This window comes from Catharus ustulatus, chromosome 8 (genome assembly GCF_009819885.2).
Source record: "Catharus ustulatus isolate bCatUst1 chromosome 8, bCatUst1.pri.v2, whole genome shotgun sequence".
NCBI classification, from domain to species: domain Eukaryota; kingdom Metazoa; phylum Chordata; class Aves; order Passeriformes; family Turdidae; genus Catharus; species Catharus ustulatus.
The window spans coordinates 24211418-24233652 of NC_046228.1; the positions used below are offsets into that span (position 1 = coordinate 24211418).

Here is a 22235-nt window from a genome sequence, read left to right on the forward strand (position 1 = left end):
ATTGACTGTGACATTTCTGTCCTAAAAATAGAACACTACAATCCCTTTCTGGTTCAGACCGGCACCCTCTGTGGGTATATGATATTCACACAGGTCTCGATTTTTACAGGTTTTAGTAGCTGGATATCCAGATGGAATAAATGCTAAAGGTCTCAAACTGGGAAAACAAGGTGAAAAAAGAGGAAGGGGTGCCTCACGGTGTTCTTGTTTGTTGTAGTATAGAAAATGTTTCCTGTGGAAACCTACAGCTTAATCTGAGATCAGAGATGACTAATCCACCTAGAGGATCCTTCAGCAATGGAAAGTGGCTGCATTATAGTCTTAACTACAAGCATAGGGTGTATTCTGCACTATAATGAGTGCTTTATCATTTATACTCGAGGTTAACTGTTGATTCTGTTTTTATTTTGGAGCATGTTTTGTCTGTATGCAGAAATCAAGCATTTTTATGAATACATTCAGTTTCTTGCTAGTTCTGATGACTATAAAAGGCAGTAAATGTGCGTTTACACTGCACTGGTTGAAAACTGATAAAGGAAATAAAAAATTGCATAATGCATTTATTTATTTTCCAGCCAACACTGTCAGTCATCCAAGGCCATACAAAACAAATGCACCAATCCTGTTTAGCTGAATTCATGCTGACCTTCATGTAGTTGAGTTGCTCTTTTAATATCAGTATAAAATGGTAACATATGGAAGTTACTTACTAAGAATTAATTTTTACAACAGAAGAAACTTTTTCAGTGGGACATTGAGCTTGGGCAAGCTGACGTTTAGGTAGAGTTCAGGTTTTCTCTTGATAAATCTGTTTGGCTACCTACATCTTAATCAAATCACAGACTGAATCATTTGAGGTCTGGATAAGTCTTTGATGTTTTCAAGAAGACCACATTAGCTTTGAATGTTGGGGAGAACCCCTTCAGTGCCCTGAGAAGGAACTGACACATCATTTCAACTGCAGCACAAAGAGCTGTGTCAGATCCCCTTCAAACTACTAGGACAACAAAGTGGAAGCAGAAACTGGAACATTACAGTTCCTTGGGGAAGATGCAAATGGTGAAGGGGAATAGTAATTTATATAGAGGGGAATAGTAATTTGTATAGTTTGGGCAAGTAAACATAAGTGCTCGTGTTAATCCACCAGTCACCTGCACAGAGGAGACTTTCAGCTGAAGATCTGTTCGAATGAATTGTGGGACCAGACTTCTGTGTTTGCTGGTCACCTTGGAGAACTGTTTGCTCTTCTTTCAGGGATGGGGAGAGGGGATAAGAAATCACTGTGTTACAGAGAAAACAGGCTCATCCCTTCTAACCCACCTACTGCTTCTACCCTACTGAACTTGTAGTGTTACAAGGAGGTCATTGTAAGTCTGTAACTTCTGAGCTGAGGAAACACATCCTTCTCGTTAATAAGCAATTTCCCACAATAAATAGCAATGGGAACTTTTGGGTTCTTCATTGGAAGAATGATACTAATTGTTTTGCCATAATAAAGTGGCTAATAGGAGCTCCTTCCCCACATCCCCCTTTTTTCAGGTCAGTGTGGCACATTCCAATTTGTGTTTGCTTCGAAGCACAGGAGGAATCCCTCATGGAGGGGGAGGGTGGTTTTATCATGCTTAAGCATACAACGCAGTAAGCTTTTTACTCTCTTCGTATACCCCAGTTTCAGGGTACTTGGGAGGATTCTGGATTTCCCCCCACATGCTGAAAAAATGCAGCATTCTTTGTTTTTCCATCACAAATGAACTGAAACCCGTAATCTCTGTACTGAGCAGAAGTGATTAAAATAGTGTGGAACAGATGGTTTAAAAGCTGCCAAAGACTGAATCTTTTGCTATTTTGTTTCTTGAAACAACTACATTAATTCCTGAGTCAGCTTTGAGGGTACCATCATAACTCCTCTGAGACAAGAGAGCATGCTTGTTTCTCTATCTTTGACTGCTAATTAATAGCAACTAATTAATTTAATTTTTTTAAAATAAAAAGTTACATACCAAAAGCTGAGGTAGCATATTTTCATGTGGGACAAAAATGGAAGTTTTTCATGGAGCTTTTAACAATTTTTTTTTTCTTGAAAATTTTGCTACTTATATTAGGGTTTGTTCCATGGAGGGGAAAACCATGTTCTAGTTCTACTGGAATGAAGATGCTACACTACTTCAAAATGGTATTTGGTTTTGGTACTCAGGGTGTGTGAGTTTGGTGATTTAAGTATGTTGATTTGTAGACAGACATTTCCAGACAATCTTGTGATCCAGAAACCCCTCATAAAGCTGTCAGTATCAGGTGTGCATTCCCTGCTGTGTCCTCCACAATGCATGTTGTGAAATGGCATCTTGCTCCTTTGAGCTGCTTTTTTTTTTTTTTTTTTATGAAGCCATAGTCTGTAGTTTAAATCAAAGAGAGGTTTTTTTACTGTCAAGCCAAAGCATGTCAGCTATAGGAGTGAATGTGTGATGGCACAAAACACCATACTGCCCTCTTCCAAGTCTTTCACTTCTGCCATGGAGCTACTCCAGCAGTTCTGTGAGCTGAGAATGATGACAAGGTCTTTTCATACTCCTAGACACCATTGGTTTACTAATGCTACTTAGAGTGATTTTTATGGAGCAGTTCTCCGCTCTCAGGTCTGGCATGCATGTGAGGAAGATTTTTAGGGATTGATTTTGTTAATTTATTTACTTACTGGTCATATAATTTTTGTGAAACTTTGTGATTTTGTTCGTGTTTTATAAACTGTACATGAGCTGAACCACTGCCATTTCGTTGACTTGGTCCTAATTAAATTTTAAGTTTTCAGTCAGTAATCTTCCTAGCAAAATAACATTTATTTTTTACCTATTTGATAGTGAAAAATCCCAACCTGTGTTCAGTACGATAGTAAATGACTTCTAGAAAGGAAGGGTAGCAAAACCAGACTGAATTTGTATTTTTATTTAAGCATGTTGTTAATTTTGTTAAGGTTTGTGGTTTTAAATTAGAATTTCAGAAATATAGTAACTGTCTGGTTTTGTAGATGATGCTGCATTTGAGAAAAGCAGTTTGAAAAATTGAAGTCCTTCTGAGTGTTTGCTGAAACTGAATTTCATGGCCACCTCCACTCACAATGATGGGAGCTGATCTTTTTGCTTCCCTCATTTTTTACCAGTGTATCATCTCACCAAGGAGAAAAGCTCTTCTGTGAAGCAAAGAACCTGGCTTCTGAAGGATGTAACTAGAAATCAGGAGGCAGGCATTTGCTCAGGTCTGGGGGTCATCACCAGCAATGCCATTGCAAGTTGGATACTTGGATTCTGGGGAGTCTGTCCCCTAGCTCTTGTTGGTGGAAGACTTTTGCAGTTGTATGTGCTGCAGTGTAGTTGCTAAACCTGAGTTGTTGCAGTACACCTGAGACCCACTAGAACTGAGTAATGTTTTACATTTTAAATATTTACTCTGTTTTGCTTTGTTTCCCTAAGGGTTTAAAGGCTTGGCACTAAATTGGTGGAGTTTTCCCTGGTTTTTTTTCCTTGAAGGAAAGCAGTATCTCTTGTTGGTCAAACCTTCTTTAATGGACTTGATATCTCCTTGGTTACCAGTTACTTTCTAAGGCATGGGAAGACAAGTGCGAGGAAAGGAAGTTTTTTGAAGGTTCTCTATTGAAACTTCTGGTATTGTTTATTTTTTAAAATCTCCAAAATACTGATACTAGGAAATGACACAATTGCATAGACTTTTGATTTCCTCAATGCTCTGTGTGGTCTTCATCCACCTTCTCAGATGCTGACTACAGATGTTTAAAATCACTTCCTCCCAATTAAACATCTGCTCCAGAACGACAAAATATAAGACCACATAAGTCTGAAAGACCAGTGTATGCACCAACAGTTTTTGTTAGTATTAATAGATAAGATGACTTTTAATGCACAGACAGTAGAAATTGCTCTGCTTATTGAACTCCATGGGGGAGACTCACTGCTGGTTTTAAGTACACATTTTTAAATGCTCTACATCTTCTATGTAAGTATTTTAGATACCTCTTGTTCAAGGTTGTCACTTGCTCTACCAACTAAGGGTTATTTGCTGACCACTTAGAGTCTTTCTAGATCAAAAGTAGTCATGTGAGCTGGTATGGTGACTTCACTATTTAATTAGAGAGAATATTTAAAAAAAAAGTTATATTTTCATATTATAAAAACCTTCTTATCTTATCTTATCTTATCTTATCTTATCTTATCGTATCTTATCTTGCTTGGTGTACTATGTCTGTTGTACCAAATGAGGATTAATACAGCCAGTCTCATTCTTTGATCAGTGCCTAGTAGTCTTTTCCTGGACTGTCTGCAGGGTAGATGTATTCAAGAGAAAAAGTGATTGTGAATAAATGGTAATAACAGTATTGTAACTGGGAGAGGAATGGAGAAAATAATCGATTTTTTAAAAATCAGTTTTCAGAGGTAGAATGTTGAATATTGATGACATTACGTAAAGGTAACAAAAGATTAAAAGAAATTAATTTCTGAAGATGTCAGAGAAAAATAATGGGTTTGTGCCGTGGGGGAGAAACCAATAAAAAGGCAGCAGTGGCAAAAAAATCCTTTGCGGATAGAAATCCAAGTTACAGCTAAATTGAAACTTATATGGAAAATGAACTTAAAATACCTACAAGAGTTTGTGTGGGCATGTTTCTGAGGTACTATGTGGTTAAATAGTATCATTCTCTAGTTGTTGCTCCTTTTGTTACATCGTAGTCTGCAGACATACAGGCAGGTGGTGGAAGGATGATGTGCTTTGCTGTGTCAGCGCTGTGAAGTGGATGTTTTAAAGGATGTTTTTTTTTGGAGAGGGGAGGGGGGCAATGGCTGTGAAGTAGATGTTTTAAAGGATGTTTTTTTGGAGAGGGGAGGGGGGCAGTGGCTGTGAAGTAGATGTTTTAAAGGATGTTTTTTTGGAGAGGGGAGGGGGGCAGTGGCTGTGAAGTAGATGTTTTAAAGGATGTTTTTTTGGAGAGGGGAGGGGGGCAGTGGAGGAAGGCAGTAGGTGAGAAACAGCCTGAATTCCATGAATGGGATAATGTTTCAGGAACACAGCCTACTGCCTATGCATTAAATGACAAATATAAAGTAAAACATTTTCAAAAAATCTAACATTTTACCAAGAAAAATCCCTATGCATGAAATTCCCTGAGTTCAAGATGCCGAATTTGGCCATGCAGACACGAGAGCTGAGCTGTGGCCGGTGTGCTCATTGTGCATGTGCTGCTGAACAGCTCCTGATGGTAAGGAGATAAGCCAGGCCTTATCACAACCCAAACTAGCAAAAGGACACTTAGCCAAGTGAACAGAGTGTGAAACTCAGCTGTTATAGTCACATCCTTGATTGTCATGATATGTCTTTAATGTTACCTTCTTAAACAAGTTACTGAAAAATTTAGTTCTTGCCTTAATCTGTTTATTAGTGAGCTAAACATTTGTTACACTGAGTACTGGCTGTAGTCAGTGTACTCTCTGTCCTGAGGAGGTGACATCATCTGCTGCAGTCACCAAAGAAGAAAGTGCAGAATTTTCAAAGGATGTAGTCTGTGGTTTTTCTGGTGCCCTGATGCAGCACTGGTTGGTTGGAGTGTTGATGTTACTCACTGGTGCTCTCATAGGTCCCATATGAGATCAGTGCCGTTTGTGCTAAGAAACTCTGCACACATTTTGAAGGTCCTTCCTATGAATAACTTTTACTGAGATAGACAAGAAAAAGAGTACAGGAAGGCAAAGATGGGAACTGAGTTAACCCTGTCAGAGAACTGGGAGCTGCTGCCTTGAGTCTCCCCATTGCTTTTGTCACACCACTGTTTTTCTGCTGGTGCCTTTTTTGAGAGAAAAGATAAAGAATTTAGGGAGATTATGGTCGTGAAGCTTCCTCCTGGATTTGAAATTGTGTTCTTAGAGGTGAGGAACCTCCTGTGGAAATGGACAGCGCTAACTCTGTTACAAGAGCTTTTAGACTAATTACAATTTGCCTCTGTGAGGTCTTGTCTGAGAGCAGTCAGAAACCCAATTTAACCAAGCATCTCAGTTTAGGGATCATGTTTTTATGAGACTGTTCAGGGCAATGAAGTGACAGAAGGGACCCACGCAGGGGACTGAGTGCTCTGTATCAGTACCTGGCTCAGAGCCCCCCAGAGCACAGTGACCTCCTCACCCTCTGCCTATGGGATATGCCAACAGTCTGTCACTCATCCATTCCTGAGCTGAGGATAGCAGGCAAGCAGTGGATTTGCTGTTAAGCACTGGTATAATCGATTACATTAATGTGTTGAATTCCTCCCAAGCAGGGCTCAAGTGGCGACACAGTGACTTCTTTCCTTTTTCACCTCTCTGTTTACTGTCTTTGTAATTAAAACTAGTGGTACTTGGGGTTGGATACTGATTTACTTTATAAGATGCTGGGCAAAAATGCCTTCTTTTCTATGTCTCTGTCATTTTTTCATTTATAAATGCAGAAAGGAAAGTGTGCCAGGTTGCTTGGGAGAATTTGGTCTAATTTGGAGGAATCCCCAGTGTGACTGCATCCCCAGAGCACACCTTGCTCTTGAAAGCTGTTCCTTCTCCTTGCTGCTGCCTCCCAGAAGGCAGTAACACGGGTGGCTGCTCCCCCTTGTCTTGCCTGCTTCTCCCAAGGGCACCACTTGCTGCTCTGGTAGTTAAAAGAAAGTATGGATTTTCCTTCAGGTTTACACTCTGTGTTTGAGCTTACTTGCTAACTGGCATTGCAGCTGATTGACACAGTCATCCTCAGTAGTGTTTTGCACGCTACAGAGGTGTAGTTTTCCCACAGATTTTTTTTCTTACCTTTGCATTTCTCTGTCTGCAGGATGAGTACCCTGAAAGAGCATTGTTGCTTAAATATCAGCTCTTTAATCTGATGTAATTATTTAGAGAATGTTTTCATGTTTTTGATGAAATAAGATATCTCAGTCAATACTTTGTCTGAAAGCAATATAAATATTTTATCAGAATCATGTAAATTGTGTTACACATTTTAGTAGGTTTAAGGTGGTTACTTGCTTTCCTGTGGCATTCTGTAGGGATTCAGGCACTTTTTTAAATGTCCATTAATTTTTCTTGCTGCTGTATAAGGCAGTGTCAAAGTTTTAAGCATTCTTAAGAATTTAAAAGAATGTACTTTTAAAGCTAAATGTTAGCAAATACTCCTGATCATTTCTGTTATGATGATATTCTAATCTTTCTTGTGTCTCTGGGCAGTAGTGTAACTCCAGTGATTAGTCATAAGAAAATTACTAATATTGGACCCATACATTTTCAGTTTAATTCATCTCTTCCTGTCACTGGTGATATTTAAAACAAAATGTTGATTTGATCCATGGTTTGGTTTTCTTTATTTCTCATCATAAATTGACAGAATTTGCATGTTTTAGCTAGTGTATAGTAACTACTTGCATGGGTCTGCTGATTTTGCTTTTAAATACTCCAAATTTAAAGATAAATAGGTGGGTTTTTTTCCCTGATGGCTCTATTACTTTATTTTGGAAAAAAAAAAACCATTCAGTAATGTAAATGAAGTTGCAACTGAAAAAAAAACAGACCAAGAGTGTGTGTATGTGTGGGGTTTTTTTTCATCCCGAGGCCAACGGAGAGAGTACAGGCCAATAGGCATACACTGGGTGAGAGGTGTTATCATACGTGACATTCCCTGGAAGCCAATTAAAAAAATGAAGGAAGAGTAACCACCTACACCCATGTACACTACTTCCTGAAGTCTTTTCTTTCTAGAGGAATTGCTAACACAATCCTTGTTGTTTTCATAGTGAACTTTTTAATAGAAAAAGTTTGTCTTCCTTGTGTGGAACAATAAAATTATGCTGTAGACGTGAAACAGTTTGCTTATAGTGTAGCAGGAGATGGTTTGCAGTCAGTGGCATGTATCTGAAATGGGAGTAGGAGCACAGAAGTGACATATTGAGGGTTATCTCTCCCATCTGCCCCTTTGCACCAGTGTAAAAAAAAAAAAAAAAAAAGAACATTAAAGGAAAATTATTTTATCTTTGCTTCTTTCTCCTCTCTAGTCCCAGGAGCATGGCAAGATTTCCAAGAGTGTTAGAAGGCATATAATTCTTTTCATCTTGCTGAAATAGTCATTTCTCTCTACTAAATGAGGAAGCTGTTGAGGAGTGGTATTGAAAGTTACTCATTAGCTTCTTTGCTTTTCTTTGTAAAACTGACTTCCATTTCCCCCTCTCTGACTTTGATACAGGAGTTTAAGGCAGACCCCCATGATTCTGATCTGATTGAAGTGGGGAGACTCAGGTCACTAAACTTGGCTCCTTCAGTAGAGATAAGAGCTACCATTAAATCCCAGAAAGATATAGCAGATGAGAGTGCAGCTACTACTAGAATATAAACCCTAATTTTTTCAGGGCTACAAATATTAAAATCATAGGCCTTCACCCAGAAGAATGTCTTCAGAGAGGTAAAGGTGATTCAAAGCAAGAGAAAGGCAATTTGGAGAGGACATCCTCTACATGAGAAAATGGTTTTGATGAGATGTGAGGCACTGTAGAAGTTTCGCCTTTCCTTCTGGAAAGTCCCTGCCTCATGAAAGTTTGTCATTTCTAATACCTCATCACAGAAATCATCTTCAAGCAAAAGCAGAATCTTTTTCTCTATTAATGCTGTAAATACATCTAATAGTGCCTTGACTAAAGAGAAATGTAACTTTCATAACTTTATTTATCTTAACTTTGGTGAAGACAATTTGCTTTCACTCTACTAGCTTTTCTTTCTAGGTATGAATGTATATTACATCTCCTTCAAGAAAAAATTTGAATATGAGTTTAAATTTTAAAACCCACATAGTATTTTTCCAACAGCAGGTCCTCCAGGCCCAGATAAGTGGCCTGCAGAGTAACACTAAAGTGTGTTAAGCCTCACTTAAATAACCTGCCAAAATGTTGATTATAAAGGTACAGTAGTCAGTAAATAGTTTGGAGAGTTGACATTGACTGTTTGGCCAAAAAGTTAAAAGCTGTGGTAATGACATGTGGTTTCTCAGTTCTTGGATGTGCTGAACTGAAAATCTATTAAAGATGCTTAACTTGTAGCAGCAGGAGATTTAGCACTTTTAGAAAAATCAGACCTAATTATGCTTTCTGAAGTACCCAAAATTTCATTTTCTCCTCTTCTCCAGATTGTACTCTCTCATTTAAACTGGTCTCACTGCACCTGAACTTTCACTTCAGTTTTTGTAGTTAGAGGAGATACTTGAGTGTGTGTTCTCAAAGTACTTTAAGTAATTAAAAGAAATTAAGTGATTAAAATACAGTTGTCTGGTTAAGCTTCCAAAGAATATGTTCAACTGTAATGTTTACTTAACAGTGGTTTTAATTAGGAAAAAATAGTAAACCACATTTATGGCCTAAGGAGACATACAAAATTTTCCTGATTTTACTTTGAGTGCTTCATTAAAAATAGCTCACCATCAAACTTCCCATTTTAAAGCTTCTGCAGTGAAATATTTAGTCCTTTACACTCAGTCTGTTGTCTGTGGACAGCCCACCAAGGTAATAGTGGACAGAAAGACTCAACTGATGCATATTGATTAAAAAGAGGAGAGTTCCTGTCATTCACAGGGGAAGGATCCTGGACTTGATCAGACTATTTCAAAGTGTCTCTTGGGACAAGATTCTGTGCTGGTGCCTGTACATCATAAAAGCACAACTTCTGTGAAACTCTCCATGTGATGTTGCAGGAGAGAAGTAAGAAACAGTGTTGAATACTGTGGGATATTTTCCAGATGATGTATATGTTCGTTGCTATACTATTGCTTCATATTCTTTCAGAATGTGAATTATTTAACAGATGGATGTGGTTATTAGAAGATCTTGAAGTGTGAACATTCAGGTGTACATTTGCTCTTACACTCGAAGTAGACTAGATCTATCCTAGAAATCCTCTAGTAAAGTAGGATATGTTTATATGCATGCCAGAAGCCCTCTTTCGGTGGTATCACATAAACCCTCAATTGTAAATTTAATTTCAGTGAGAGCTCAGTAAGGGCAATATAAGGCATAGCCACTTGCCAGTATGAACTGTGTCTGTGCTTGGTAGGAGCTGGCATCAGGGCTGCCTTCTATGGTTGCACTGCTAAATATTTCTCAAGCCTGGAAGACTTTCAGCCTTCTTTAAAAAAACACCTAGACTGCTTTAAAATGAAATATACAGAAGATGGTAAAAAGAAAAATGAAAAATGTGAGTGTAGCTATTTGGTAGGAATGTGCCAGGTATATATTGATGATCTCAAAGTGAGTGATACTTTTGTGTGTTATAATATGTTTTGGTAACTTCATGTTCTACTCTACTCATCTTATTTAACCCACAAGCTATGATGCTTTAAAATGAATCACAGTTTAAGAAGGATTGAATGCTCTTAATGGAATTCCTCTATATCTATATGTGGGTTACTTATCTTACGTGCCCTTGTGTTTTGTTCTTAACTATTGTATTTCCGTTATTTTATTTGAGAAGATGTAATTATACCATCTATAAGAATAAGGAATGTTCTTCTTAAATCTAAGTAACAGGTAGTGAAGGGTTAAAAATATAAGGTCCTAATAATGCAGAGAAATGCTGACACAAGTTCTTTGGTCCTTTTCCTGTCAGAACACCCATCTTTAATTTGCTCCTCTCTTTACCCATATAACATTGTACATCTGTCCTTGAAAACAGCTCCTGCAGCATGAGCGTAGCCAGTGGAGTCAATTTAGCAAAGGTTGCTGTCTGTGTCCTAGCAGTGCAGGCAGACAGCCTGGAGCTATGACTTATAATCAGCTGAACAGGTATATGAATAATTACTAAAGATAGAAACCTGTGTTAATTGCTGGGTTTAATCCTATTCTCATAAATTGTTACAGAATCACCCCCCTCTAGCAGTAACCATCACCCTCCTCCTAGCATTAACATGTCAAAGTGAGTATTTTTCTCAAATCATAAGTAATCTAGTAGATTTTGGAACTTTTTTAGTTTTAAGATTCTTGCTAGTTTTTAAGTATCCCAATACTCTCTGACAGTCCTTTATATCCACTTTAAAGCTTTGAGGCTTTGAAATATTTGGAGAAACTGAGAGCCGAGTTTGCCAGTTTCTGAAAGCAAAAACTGATGTTAAGCTGCTGTTTCTCTGAAAATGGTTGTCTACTAAGAGGTTTCTTTAACTCTGAGCAAAGCCACTTTCTTTTCAGACCATTCCATTTTTTCTTCAATCACTCTATGTTTGATTACCAAAACGGAGAAAACGATAAAGAATGCCTCTCTCACTCCAGTTCTGTCCTGCTGCTAATACAGTAATCCTCAGTAAGTGGGAAAAATTAGGGGATGCTCTTAGAAATTGATTAGAGTGTGAGGGGAAGAGTGACAGTGACTGCATTTGGTCTTCACCAAGAGCATTTTGCCTTATTAGGCTACTTAGCAAGCTAAACTGTACTTCATCTCACAGTCCTCTAAAAATAACTCTGTATGGCTTTCTGGCAGATTGATATAAAAAGTGTATGATGATGGTACATGGGGTTGTTTAAATACAAAGCTAGAAGCATGAGCTGGCCTCCAAATGATGAATGTCTTTGTATTCCAGAATGGAAGCTTTCCAAGACAGTGATGCATAGCCACCAATTTGTAACTTTTCTTTTAATTTGTAACTTTGGACTTTTATCTATTTGATTGTTGTATAACCCCTTGTGTGTTTGATATGGCATCATGAAACATCTGAATGCACTTTTGATGGTTTTCTACACTCCACAATTGATTTGAAGAAAGTGACATTCTGTGTTGTTTTCATGGAGATTTTTTAATTAAAAAAAACCCAAACCACACTGCATCTTAACTTTCTCATTTTAATGCTCTCACAGTTCACTCATAGCACAGAGAAATTCTCTCATGAACTTTCCTATGTGTAGAATGTAAATAGGGTTATGAAGGACATATCTTCTCTTTACATCTTTTCTTACTACATTTATATCCCACTCAGGATGTTTGTATCACATATTCCTTCTCACAACTGAGACCTTCCATATATTAGTAGATTGGTTTTAAAAAGTAGTTATGAAAAGGATATAAGCAAATAGCCTAGATTTCCTCTCAAACCCATTTTTGGAGTAGAGGCAGCTCAGTGAAATGGGACCAAGAGGGGTCCACATGCAGAGGGGAAGAACAACTCCAGTTGAGCCAGAAAACCAGAGCAGCAGCTCCTCACACTGCAGATGGGGCTGGGATATGAAGTGTCAACTGGATATGAAGGCTTAGAAGGAAAATATAAAATAAAATAGTCCCTGGGATTGACTATTCATGGAGGGCTTATTCTTTTGAGATCTTAATAAGGAATATTAATACAATTTCTCTTTCTGGAAAATAATTGTGAAGAGTCAAAACAGTTCAGACTGGATTTACAATGCCAAGACGTGTTCAGAGCATCAGCAGGGCTTCTACTTTCCAAGCTTCAGTTTCATTTACTCTTTTGCATGCCATTAGTTCTACATTGCCTCACAAGCTGCTGTTCTAATAGTTTTCTATCTTCTTTCAGTGAGACCTGATTAAGTTGTTGTCTTCAGAGCTGCCTCCTTATCCCCTTGAGCAATTAATCAGGGAAAGAGAAAGCTTACCTCTAATTAACCCACACCTTGCCAAGGTGGGGCTTCTGCTACATGCTCAATAAAACCAAATACTTTTAGGGAGAATATATTCTTAAACATCCTGAAAAGCAGCAGAAAAAAAAAGGTTTTTTGAAGGGCATACTGAAACTTTCTTGGAGAGGTAGTAGTCCTAATTGCATTTGAAAGTCTTGCTTTGTTATAACAAAGTTTTTAGTACTTTGCAGAACATAAGAATGCTGAAAGTTTTGTTAGAAATCTAAAGAACGGTTCATCAGCTATTCCCCAAAGTGGTTGAAGGCTAAAAATGTCTAAGCTACATCAGGACAATCAAGCAGTTTGCAAAATGTGGTATAGCAATATTTTATCAAAACATTGTGAAAAATATGGATGTTTTAGAAATCCACTTGATCATGCTGAAAAAAATTGATGTTGAATGGAAGGGGCTTCAGTTAATTATGATTATTTTCTGATTTGCTAGAGATGTCATGAGCTCTAGCTCCGGTGCCAAAAGAGGCACTGAAAGCCATTTGTGCCATGCTCCAGTTTACCAAGGAATACCTCTAGAAGCATCCAAAAGTTAGAAAAGCAGTGAAGCTCCTGTGTCATGAAAAGCAGATTTTAAAACATACATTAGCATTTGTAGCAAAATAGATACATTAAAATAAGGGCAGAGTATCACAGGTGGAGTATGTTGTATGTGTCTTTAAAATTACCTGATGAACAAGCTGGGCTGTGAGGGGGCAGCTGCAGGTGAAATAGTGCTGGGCACAGCTCTGAGCTGATGCCATCAGTACAGTGATATCTTGGGTCTGTAAAGCATCTCTTCTGACTGCCACACTACATTACAGATGTTATTTTTCCTTAGTTTGTTCTTTATTTCTGCATGCTTTGGTTACTTTTGCTTCACAGTTTTCCGTAAAAGTATAGCTGTGAAAAGAACCAAAGAGACAATAATGAATGGCTTCACTGTGTATTTTTGAGTGGCTTTTTGCATTGTAATTTTATGGATCATCTTGTTTTTCTGCACGTGGTAAAGACATTAAGTCAAAAGAAAGAATTAAGGAAATAGAGATTATAAAATTGCAACATTATTAGATTGACTTCAGGTAGATCTCTTTCTGCAAATATTTTGGGGATTGACAGAGGTGATTGTCAATTGTTCATTGTTCATTGGAGTTCCTAAAGGTCTATCCTGGGTCTTTGCAGAGGCTTGAAGGAGTATTGTTTTGTAATGGGATAACACAAACATGAGATTTCCACAGTCCTGAAAGTTAAATAGGGCATAAGTGTCTTTCAGAAGATTTTGAGTGTTTTGGTCCAATTGCTGTGTGCATCCAAAACAGCATTTGGTGTTTTCAGGTTCAGATCAGAGGGTTCATCAAAACATTTAGTTACCAAGGGCTACAAGCAAACAGTGATCATGGGCAGCAGGAAGAAAAGCAGATGCTGTGTTACTACCTTTTGTATTTCCCTACCTTTGTTTTATAGAGCCTAATGCAGAAGGTGACCAAAAGGTATGTAGCTTAGTCACAGAATTATTTGCAATATAGTAATCTCTTACTTAAACAGGATAGGACTTAAGCATCTGAAAGGGTCTTTTTTTACTGTGCTTTTAAATACTGGGTTTTCCTTCCACACCTCTTTTTGGAAGGAGTTTATTTGATTATGTAAAAATGGGTTACACATGAAAGACACTTGATGCAGAGTCAAAGGATTTTAATTTCTGCTTTTTCAAGTACATGACTGGTTTTTTACTGAGACGCAGCCCTTAGATTTATAACAGCTTCAACTGATTCAACCTACTGTGAAACATTAGGAAAAATCGACAAGGCCACTGATCCATGTATTCTGTGTATTTCAGCTATGTAATTGTAAGCCTTCTAAAGAGTTTTCTGAATCCTTTGAATCAATAGTAAAATATATACATATCCAGGGAACTAATTCTTGGGCAAATAACCTGCTCTAGACAAATATTGTAAGGAACTACCCTGCTGTGTTCAGCAGTGCAGCAAAACTCGGATGAATAAAGATTGGCCCCTGAGATAAACCTTTAAATCTTTGGCCATAGAAAATTTGCATTGCTAAAGGATTATATTATGACTCAGTGGGCAATAACCGCTATTACAGCTACTTGAAGAGATTTTCCTTACCCATTTATGCTTTCTTTCTATGCTCTTTTCTCACCATACCTCTCACAATGATACTACAGTAGAACATGATGCTGTCCCTCCTAGTACAGTCTACTTGATACTGGAGTATTCAAATGGGTTATTTGTTCTCCACCCCTCTGCAGCCTCTCCTTATTTTGCTGTTGGTGGTCTGCATCTTTATTACAGGTGTTGATATATTTAATTAAGTTTTTGCAATACCACCAAAGAGGGGCAAGGAAGGATAGAAGCGAGAATTACGCCCAAAAGCTACCTTACTTGAAGTAGGTGAAGATAAGCATCATGCTGTTTGTGTTGAGCAATCAAAGGTATGTGAACATATGGATGTGTTCACATCATTATCTTGTAGTTGGTGTTCCATGGGCATGTATGTTGCATCATAGCAACTTAAGGACAGGCTTCTGACTTCTTTAAAATGTTCTCTTTCAGAGAGGTGTCTTGGCATGGAGAGCAGAGAGCAGTACCATAAGAACATGGCTGGCTTCTGTGCCAAGCAGTGAGTGACAGGACTGAGATGTGGAAAGTTTGTCAGTAATATTGTTTTGCATTGGCAGCGTATGCTAAACAGACAAACATTGCCTCCTGCTTTGAGATAAATAGGACTTCTCTGAAAATCTTGTTACTCTTCTCCTTAATGAGCTAGAGATGGTCCAAGGAAGCGTCTCCTCTTTCCCAAACTGTGTAGAACTCAAAGATGTCCTGACCTCTGTCTCCCCTCCCCCGTGGGGCTGAGCTGGGACAGCAGCCAGCAGCAGGCACACCCCAGGCACTGGGATCCCTGGGGCCTCAACAGAGCCAAACAAAGCACAGCCAAAGAGCCTGCTCTCCCACCCCTGCATAAAAAAGGTGCTTCCCAGTACAGACCTGCTTCTCCCAGTAGTATGTGCCTTCAGTGAGTTGTGTTAATAGTTATCATTGCCTGAGATAACCTTCCTTGTGATGTAATTTGACATACTGCTGTCAGAGGGGCTTAAACATAGTAATCTTTAAAAATGATTGGGAATTTGCCCTAGAGAAAAAACTGTTATGATTAATTTCTACAAATGATAAACCACTCCTTCTTCAAAATACTGCGTGCTATGAAGTGTGATTTAATCCATTTGACTACAGAGCCTGATGCTTCTGACAACTGTGACTCAAATGTCATCACAGAAAGTGATATTTCAAGTGGCAGGGTGGGATTAGAAACCTGCTGAAGATTTGTCAAAGGAGAAGTAAGTACATAATTTTTAGATAAGTGATTTGTCTACTCTAAACCACTTCCTCTGAAAAGACAGGCAGCTTTAAAAGAGAAACTTACCCTGTTACACTAGAAAGAGCAATTTAATTGCAAGGAGATACTACTTATGATGGTAGGTAGAGAAAAAAAAGTAGGATACTGGGTAATGTGTTTTCTATACAGAAAAAATGAAACTACTTTGCACTTTCAGAAATTAACTTAATCAAGGCTTGTATGAGGAAGGAGCCAGTCTCAGTGCCTAGGACCTTGCACCACCTGATACATTCTTGTTGCTGCTTTGTGAGTTTATTCAAAATACGAAAAAACACCATGATAGCTTATGAATTGTGTGCAAACTCTGTAAATGCAGTAAAACCCGAAACAAGCACAGAAATATTCATTTTATCAAGAATTCATGTAGCATTAGAGCAATTATCAATTTCATTCACATCCACCAAGTCTGAACTCAGTGCACTTACATTAGTAGGGCGATTTGGGACTTGTTTTGGATTATTGACATACTTCTCATTGCTTTGACAGTACCCTAAAACTTAGGCTTCCTATATCTATTCTGCCAGTCTAGCTGTAATTTACATCTCCTTAAAGCATCTGTCTACTCTGAAAGGCAATGAAAAAAAGGTGCAAGGTTCTGTACTTTTTTTCCATGTGACTGAATCTGAAATTTGACCAACTGCAATGAAACTACATTCTGCGTAAGAGTTTGTTACAGCAGCCCGGTGGGTCCACCTGCTTCTGTGAGGACCTAGCAGAGTCCTGGACCACCTGTAGCAGCCGTGTCATTGTGAAGTGTTCCTTCAGCCACACTTGTGCAGCTCTGAGATTGAACAAACTGTGAAGGGTTTGGTTTGCAGTTCTGCTTGGTCTGATGGCTGTGGAGAGACAGCAGTAACCCTGTCTGACAGGCTGACCTTGAGATCCTGCACCAGGACGGGAAGTTAAGTGAGAGCACACATAATTCTTACCTGTTTGTAGTGGATTCCCTAGGGGGAAAAGAAAAAAAAAAAAAAGAACATGAAATCTGACAATGCCTTTTTATGGAATCATTTTTCAGAGAAGAGCTGCTCTTTGATATCTGTGATAGTTTGCTGCTCCGATCTGTCATGTTGCCGACTCTCTGCTAAGGTGTTTGGGAAGCACATTTAAGTGACTGTAAGCATAGCAGGGGAACCTGGGGCCATTTTTTCACTGAAAGGAATTTTGCTGGAGAGACAGTGTTTTTTCAAGTCCTCCTTTTTTATTGTTTGTATTTTGTTTGTTTCTCCCTGGAACCTGCCGGCTGCTTCAGTGCGAGAGGGCCGGGTACGCCTTTAAGAGGTGGAGGTGCCTTTGTGCAGGTTGTACGGGGAAGGAAGTGGCTCTGCACCGCGGAGGGTGGCAGGAAAAGGCTGGTGCTCGGCTGGCCACAACTTAAACTGCCAGTTTTCCCTTTGAGAGGCAGCAAAGAATTGTCACATTAGCTTCCTGGGGGTCGATTGTTTGTTGCGTTTGTTGTTTTTTTTTTCCTTCCGCGCTGTCAGTTCAAGCGCTGACCACCGCAGGCACAGCTGGACGTGTCTAAAACTCTTCACGGGCAGCGCTGAACTGGCAGTGGCGTGGGAACGGGTGATGTCTTGGGAGCAGCGTGCGACCGGCAAAGCGAAGAGCTGAACTCGCAGGCGCAGCCCGAGGAGCGTGCCCGGGCCAGGCTGTCCCGCAGGTGACAGCGGTTCCGGTGGCAGCCCGCAGCCCCCGCCCGCCTGCCTCAGTTTCCCCCGGCGGCGGAGGCACGGCGCCCGTGGCCGCGCCGAGCGGCAGCGCTGGGGCGCCCTGGGGCTCGCACGGCGCCGCCGCTCCAGCGGCTCCCGGGCCCGGCCCGAACCGGCCCGGCCCGCCGGTACCTCCTGGGCGGCGCGGGGCGGCGGCCGGTCCGGAAGGAAACTCCCGGCCGCGGGGGCCGCCCGCCCCGGGCGCTGCTCCGCCGCCCAGGCTGCCCTGGACGCTAATTAGCATGACTAGTTTGATGGATTTAGTCAACAGCATTCAGCAAACAGGGTAGGGGGGAAGCAAGGGTACAAGATTTCCCAAATCTCAAGACTTTGCAGCCCCGGTGCCCTTAATGGTTTGTTACGCGGGCTCGAACAAGTGTTGCTTCCAATTAATTGATCGAGGGGATTTATTTTAGTATTTTGGCTGGGTGCCAGAGACAGAGGCTTTGTCCTAGCGTTTTAAGCACCACCCCTCCTTGCAAGTTTGAAATGTGAGCTGCCTGGGTGGTTTTTTTTTCCCTCCTCTCTTTCTCTTCCTTCTGGCAAAGTGGCTGTGGCTGCGTGTGTGTGTGTGTGCGTGTGCGTGCACGAGAATGAGAGAAGGACATACCTCTCTGTGTAATGGGAAAGCAAGACATGGATCACTAGAGACAGAAAAGAGAACCATCAATATCAGTAACATGCAGCTGAGGTGAGATTTTTCTGAGTGTTTGATTTTCTTAAAACCCTTTCGGAAGATTTACAGCAGCCTTCTGCCATGCTGTATGCCGAAGACGTACTCCTAAGCAATGTCATAGGGATGCTTACATGTCTATCGCCGTTTTAGGTCTCCGCGTACGTGTGAAGTTTTAAAGCTTAACCTGATTCTCTTTATTGTCTCTAGAGGGTTGTAGCTTGAGCACAAATAGCCTGTTGGCAAGTACGGCATGAGCCCATTAGCAAGACTCCATCTGTGATTGGTTTTGCCTGGAAACCGGGAGACAAGCAATGAATAATTGATGCGTGTTGTGCAGTAGCTGGACAGGCAAAGAGGAGAGAGAGAGAGGGAGAAACGGAGCAGGGTGCCCTCAGAGAGGGAGAGCGAACAAGCTTGAAAATAGCTACTGGCTGCCTTGTGCTGAGATGAAGGCAACCCCGGCTGTCTTTGTTCTGCACTGGCTGCTTTCTGCCTAGAAGTGTTTGCAGACATATGTGGCCTCTCTGCAGCAGCAGAGGCAGGCGCGCAGAGGAGGGGCGGCAGAGGAAGCCCGGGCTTGTGAATGGGATGTAACTCGGGGGTGAGTTGGTTCCGGGGGGGCGGGGGCCGTGCGTGCGGGAGCGGGGCCGTGTGTGGGAGCGTGTTGGCCCCGGAGAGCCCGTGTGCGTGCCCGTGCCATGTCTCGGCTCTGTGTGTGTGTGTGTGTGTGTGCGGGAGCGGGTGCATTGTGGGAGCGGCCGCGGGGCTGGCAGCGATGGCAGCGGGCTGTGCTGTGCTGTGCTCTGCTGTGCTGTGCTGGGCTCTGCTCTGCCTGCCCTGCCCTGCCCGGCACCGCGGGCCCCGCGCCCGGCCCGCCGCGCCTCCACCGCCCGCACCCCGCGGCTCTCCGCCGGCTGCGTCTGCAGCCAGAAAACCAAAAGGCAACCCAATTACCAGTGGCCTTTCCTGCAACTTTAGCCTGTCTGGCGCTGTCAGAACGTGACAAGCTGTTCTGCAAACAGCAGTGACAATGCTGCTGCCACCATTTCATTTTTGCTGTCTTTATAAAGACCTTGCCATGCAGAACTCACATCTGTGGCAAGTGCTTTCATAGAAGATCTCCAAGTAGTATTGGTGGTATCAATGACAGTCTCGGGTATTCCAGCTGACAAGTTTTTTGCCCCTTATGTGGAGTAGTAACAAGTGTCTTGTTTAATCTTTTCCTGTGTAAAACTAAAAAGGTTATTTAATTTGCATATGATTTAAGGAGTTTTCAGAAAGTTTCAAACTAATGATAACAGACTGGAATTTGGGATGTTAGTTTTATTGTTTTGTTTAGTTTGTTGGCTTAATGCAAATAGTATCTAAGAACCAAGTAAAATAGCGTATATCAATGTATGCCAAAAACAAAATGCAAAGGATCTATACAGCTTCAGCGTTTGCAATTCAGACGTTGGCAGCACGGTTTGTTGGGGGAAGAGAGGTTGCTAGTTTAGATAACAGCTCTTTGAATTGGTAAAATCGCTGTGTAAGGTAAAATAGACTTTGCATAAAGTATCATCAGTGATTCTGGGTCCACTAAGGCCACTGTCAAAACAAGTTGTGACTTCAGTCATACAAGCTGCTTGTTGTGAGTTCAGGTGAGCCCATTATAAGATCCAGTTAAAAATCCCTTACTATCTGTCATCTTTTGATGAAATAAATGCTCTCTGTAGACATCTCATGGGGTGAACTGGTTAAATTGAACCCACATTTATGACAACTCACCCTGGCTCATAATACTGTAGAAGGTAATGTTCATTCTGCAGATCTGTTGGTTTTAGAATGTAAAGTTACTGTAGAGACAGTTTCTTTCAAGAAGTTGTGTCTCAGGTTAAGCTAACCAGGTCATTAGGCTGGGGTGACCTAAAGAAAAGCAATTAGCGTGACTGAAACACTTCTTGGCAATGGAAGTACATAAAACTAAGATCCAACTAAAATTGCTCTACGTTGCCTAATACTTCCTGTAGATTTTGTTCAAGTCAAAAGTTTATTACAGTTATATTGGTAATAAAGTAATTATCAGCATCTAATCATGCATAAAAGTGGAAGTTCTCTGAGTTGAGCAGAAGCATATCTCTCCATGCTGTCACCAATCTGCTTAGCAGAATTTTGTTCCTCTTTTTGCTTAGCACTTAAATTGAGATGGCAGCTAAAGTGCAATAGAACATGTGAACAAAAGTTTGGGTTTATGTAAATTTATTTCAGAAGAACTCAGTCAATAATGCTCCAGTTTCAGTGAACAGAAGAGTGAACCAAAGGCTCAGTATCAAATTTATGATCAAAGTTTGATTTAAAAAATTACTTTACATTGATTTGATCCCCGCCTTTACCCTTTCTGGAGGAGCCATCAGAAAATCCCTGGGGAAATAGGTCTGTAAATGCAGTGAAATTGCGCTACTAAAGAAGTCATCTGAATTAACAAGGTACAGTTTCATGTTAGCAATTGAAAATACTGATCATAAGAGAGGTTTGAAATGTACTCATAAGCCTTTAATCTTGTGTAGATTGTAGTAGAATGGGTGCAAGTATCAAAGCTGTGCGTGTCAATGTCTCTGTGATCCTGGCTGAAATGTTGCCATGTTCACATTTCAGTGAAACACATGCACTCTCTTGGTACTACTTGTGCTGAAAGTAGCATTTAGTCCTGGGACCCTTATGCTGGATGGATGCTCCAGGAACATCCAAGAAAGCTTGTCCCTATGCAGTGGACAGGGGACAGCTATTGAAGAAGCAGAGCGTGCAAACCAACAGTGAGAGAAAAATAGAGGATACTTAGGCTCAATTAATAAAAAATTTGTTGTTGTAGTAACAGGTGCTGTATTAATTACAGTGAGATAGTTTAGAGAGAATAGTCTGACAAAACAGGCTTGCTGTTGCTGTAAGAGTTAGTGCAGCAATTAGTTCAAGAGAGTCTCTGAATCCAATGCCCCGAGCCCCTGCAATTACAAGATGTGTAACTAAGACAAGAGAATAGTGTTTTTCTGTGTCATGAGGTAAGCTGAGGACACAGAAGTTCCCACGTTATCCTCAGTTGTCACTGGGACTTTGACAATGCAAGGCTGCTTTCTCATGATCATTACACCAGCAAAAGGGATATTGTTGATCAACAGTAACCAAAAAAATCATTAAAGTGAAGCCATCAGGAAACTGTCACTCTATGGGATGGCGTGATTGTAACTTTTTATTCTCATAACAACGGAATAGACCATAGATTATATTAAAAAGTATCAAAAGAGCCAATCAGGGAAGGAGCTAACCAGAAGAAAACAACCCCAAAACCTTACCATGTGAAACATTGTTAAAGTGATGTTCCAGAGATCTCAGTGAAGATGCTTTCTGGTTTGGTTCCTTTCAGTTGGAGAACAGAGTGCCACAGGAAATAGCTTCCTCTGAGGCTGCTCTGGCACGGGAAACTTCTGTTTTCTCTTGTGTGGAACAAACAGAAGACTTCTAGCTGCTCCTAACAGACTGCCATGAAACTGCATGTTAGCAGCTGGACAGCAAAGTTTTTGCTCAAGATTAAAAAAAAGTGGGGACAAGTGGTTTCCTCCCAGCTGATCAGCTATTGCTGCACTGTAGTTCAGAGCTATGCAGGCTAGAGCTGGGTGATCTAACTGAAGTCTCAGAGGCCTTGCTGGGCATGTGGAGAGCTGTGCAGGCTGAGTGGATGGTTCACTACTGCTGGCACCTTGCAGGATACAGCAGAGACATATCCCGAGAGTTTTAA

General features: G+C 40.6%; 1 protein-coding gene across 6 annotated transcripts in view; it reads left to right on the plus strand.

The window, feature by feature from the left end:
• ZMIZ1 (zinc finger MIZ-type containing 1) overlaps nucleotides 1-22235 on the plus strand; it is a 340131-nt gene that overhangs the window by 230163 nt on the left and 87733 nt on the right. The window contains exon 1 of one of the 6 annotated variants that reach the window (XM_033066448.2): nucleotides 18334-18481. The exons of 4 other annotated variants lie outside the window; for them this stretch is intronic. The gene's annotated coding sequence lies outside the window, so the exon portion shown is untranslated. Of the gene's footprint in view, nucleotides 1-18333; nucleotides 18482-18801; nucleotides 19068-22235 lie in introns of those variants that run through there. One more of the 6 variants, XM_033066449.2, reaches the window with a different exon arrangement.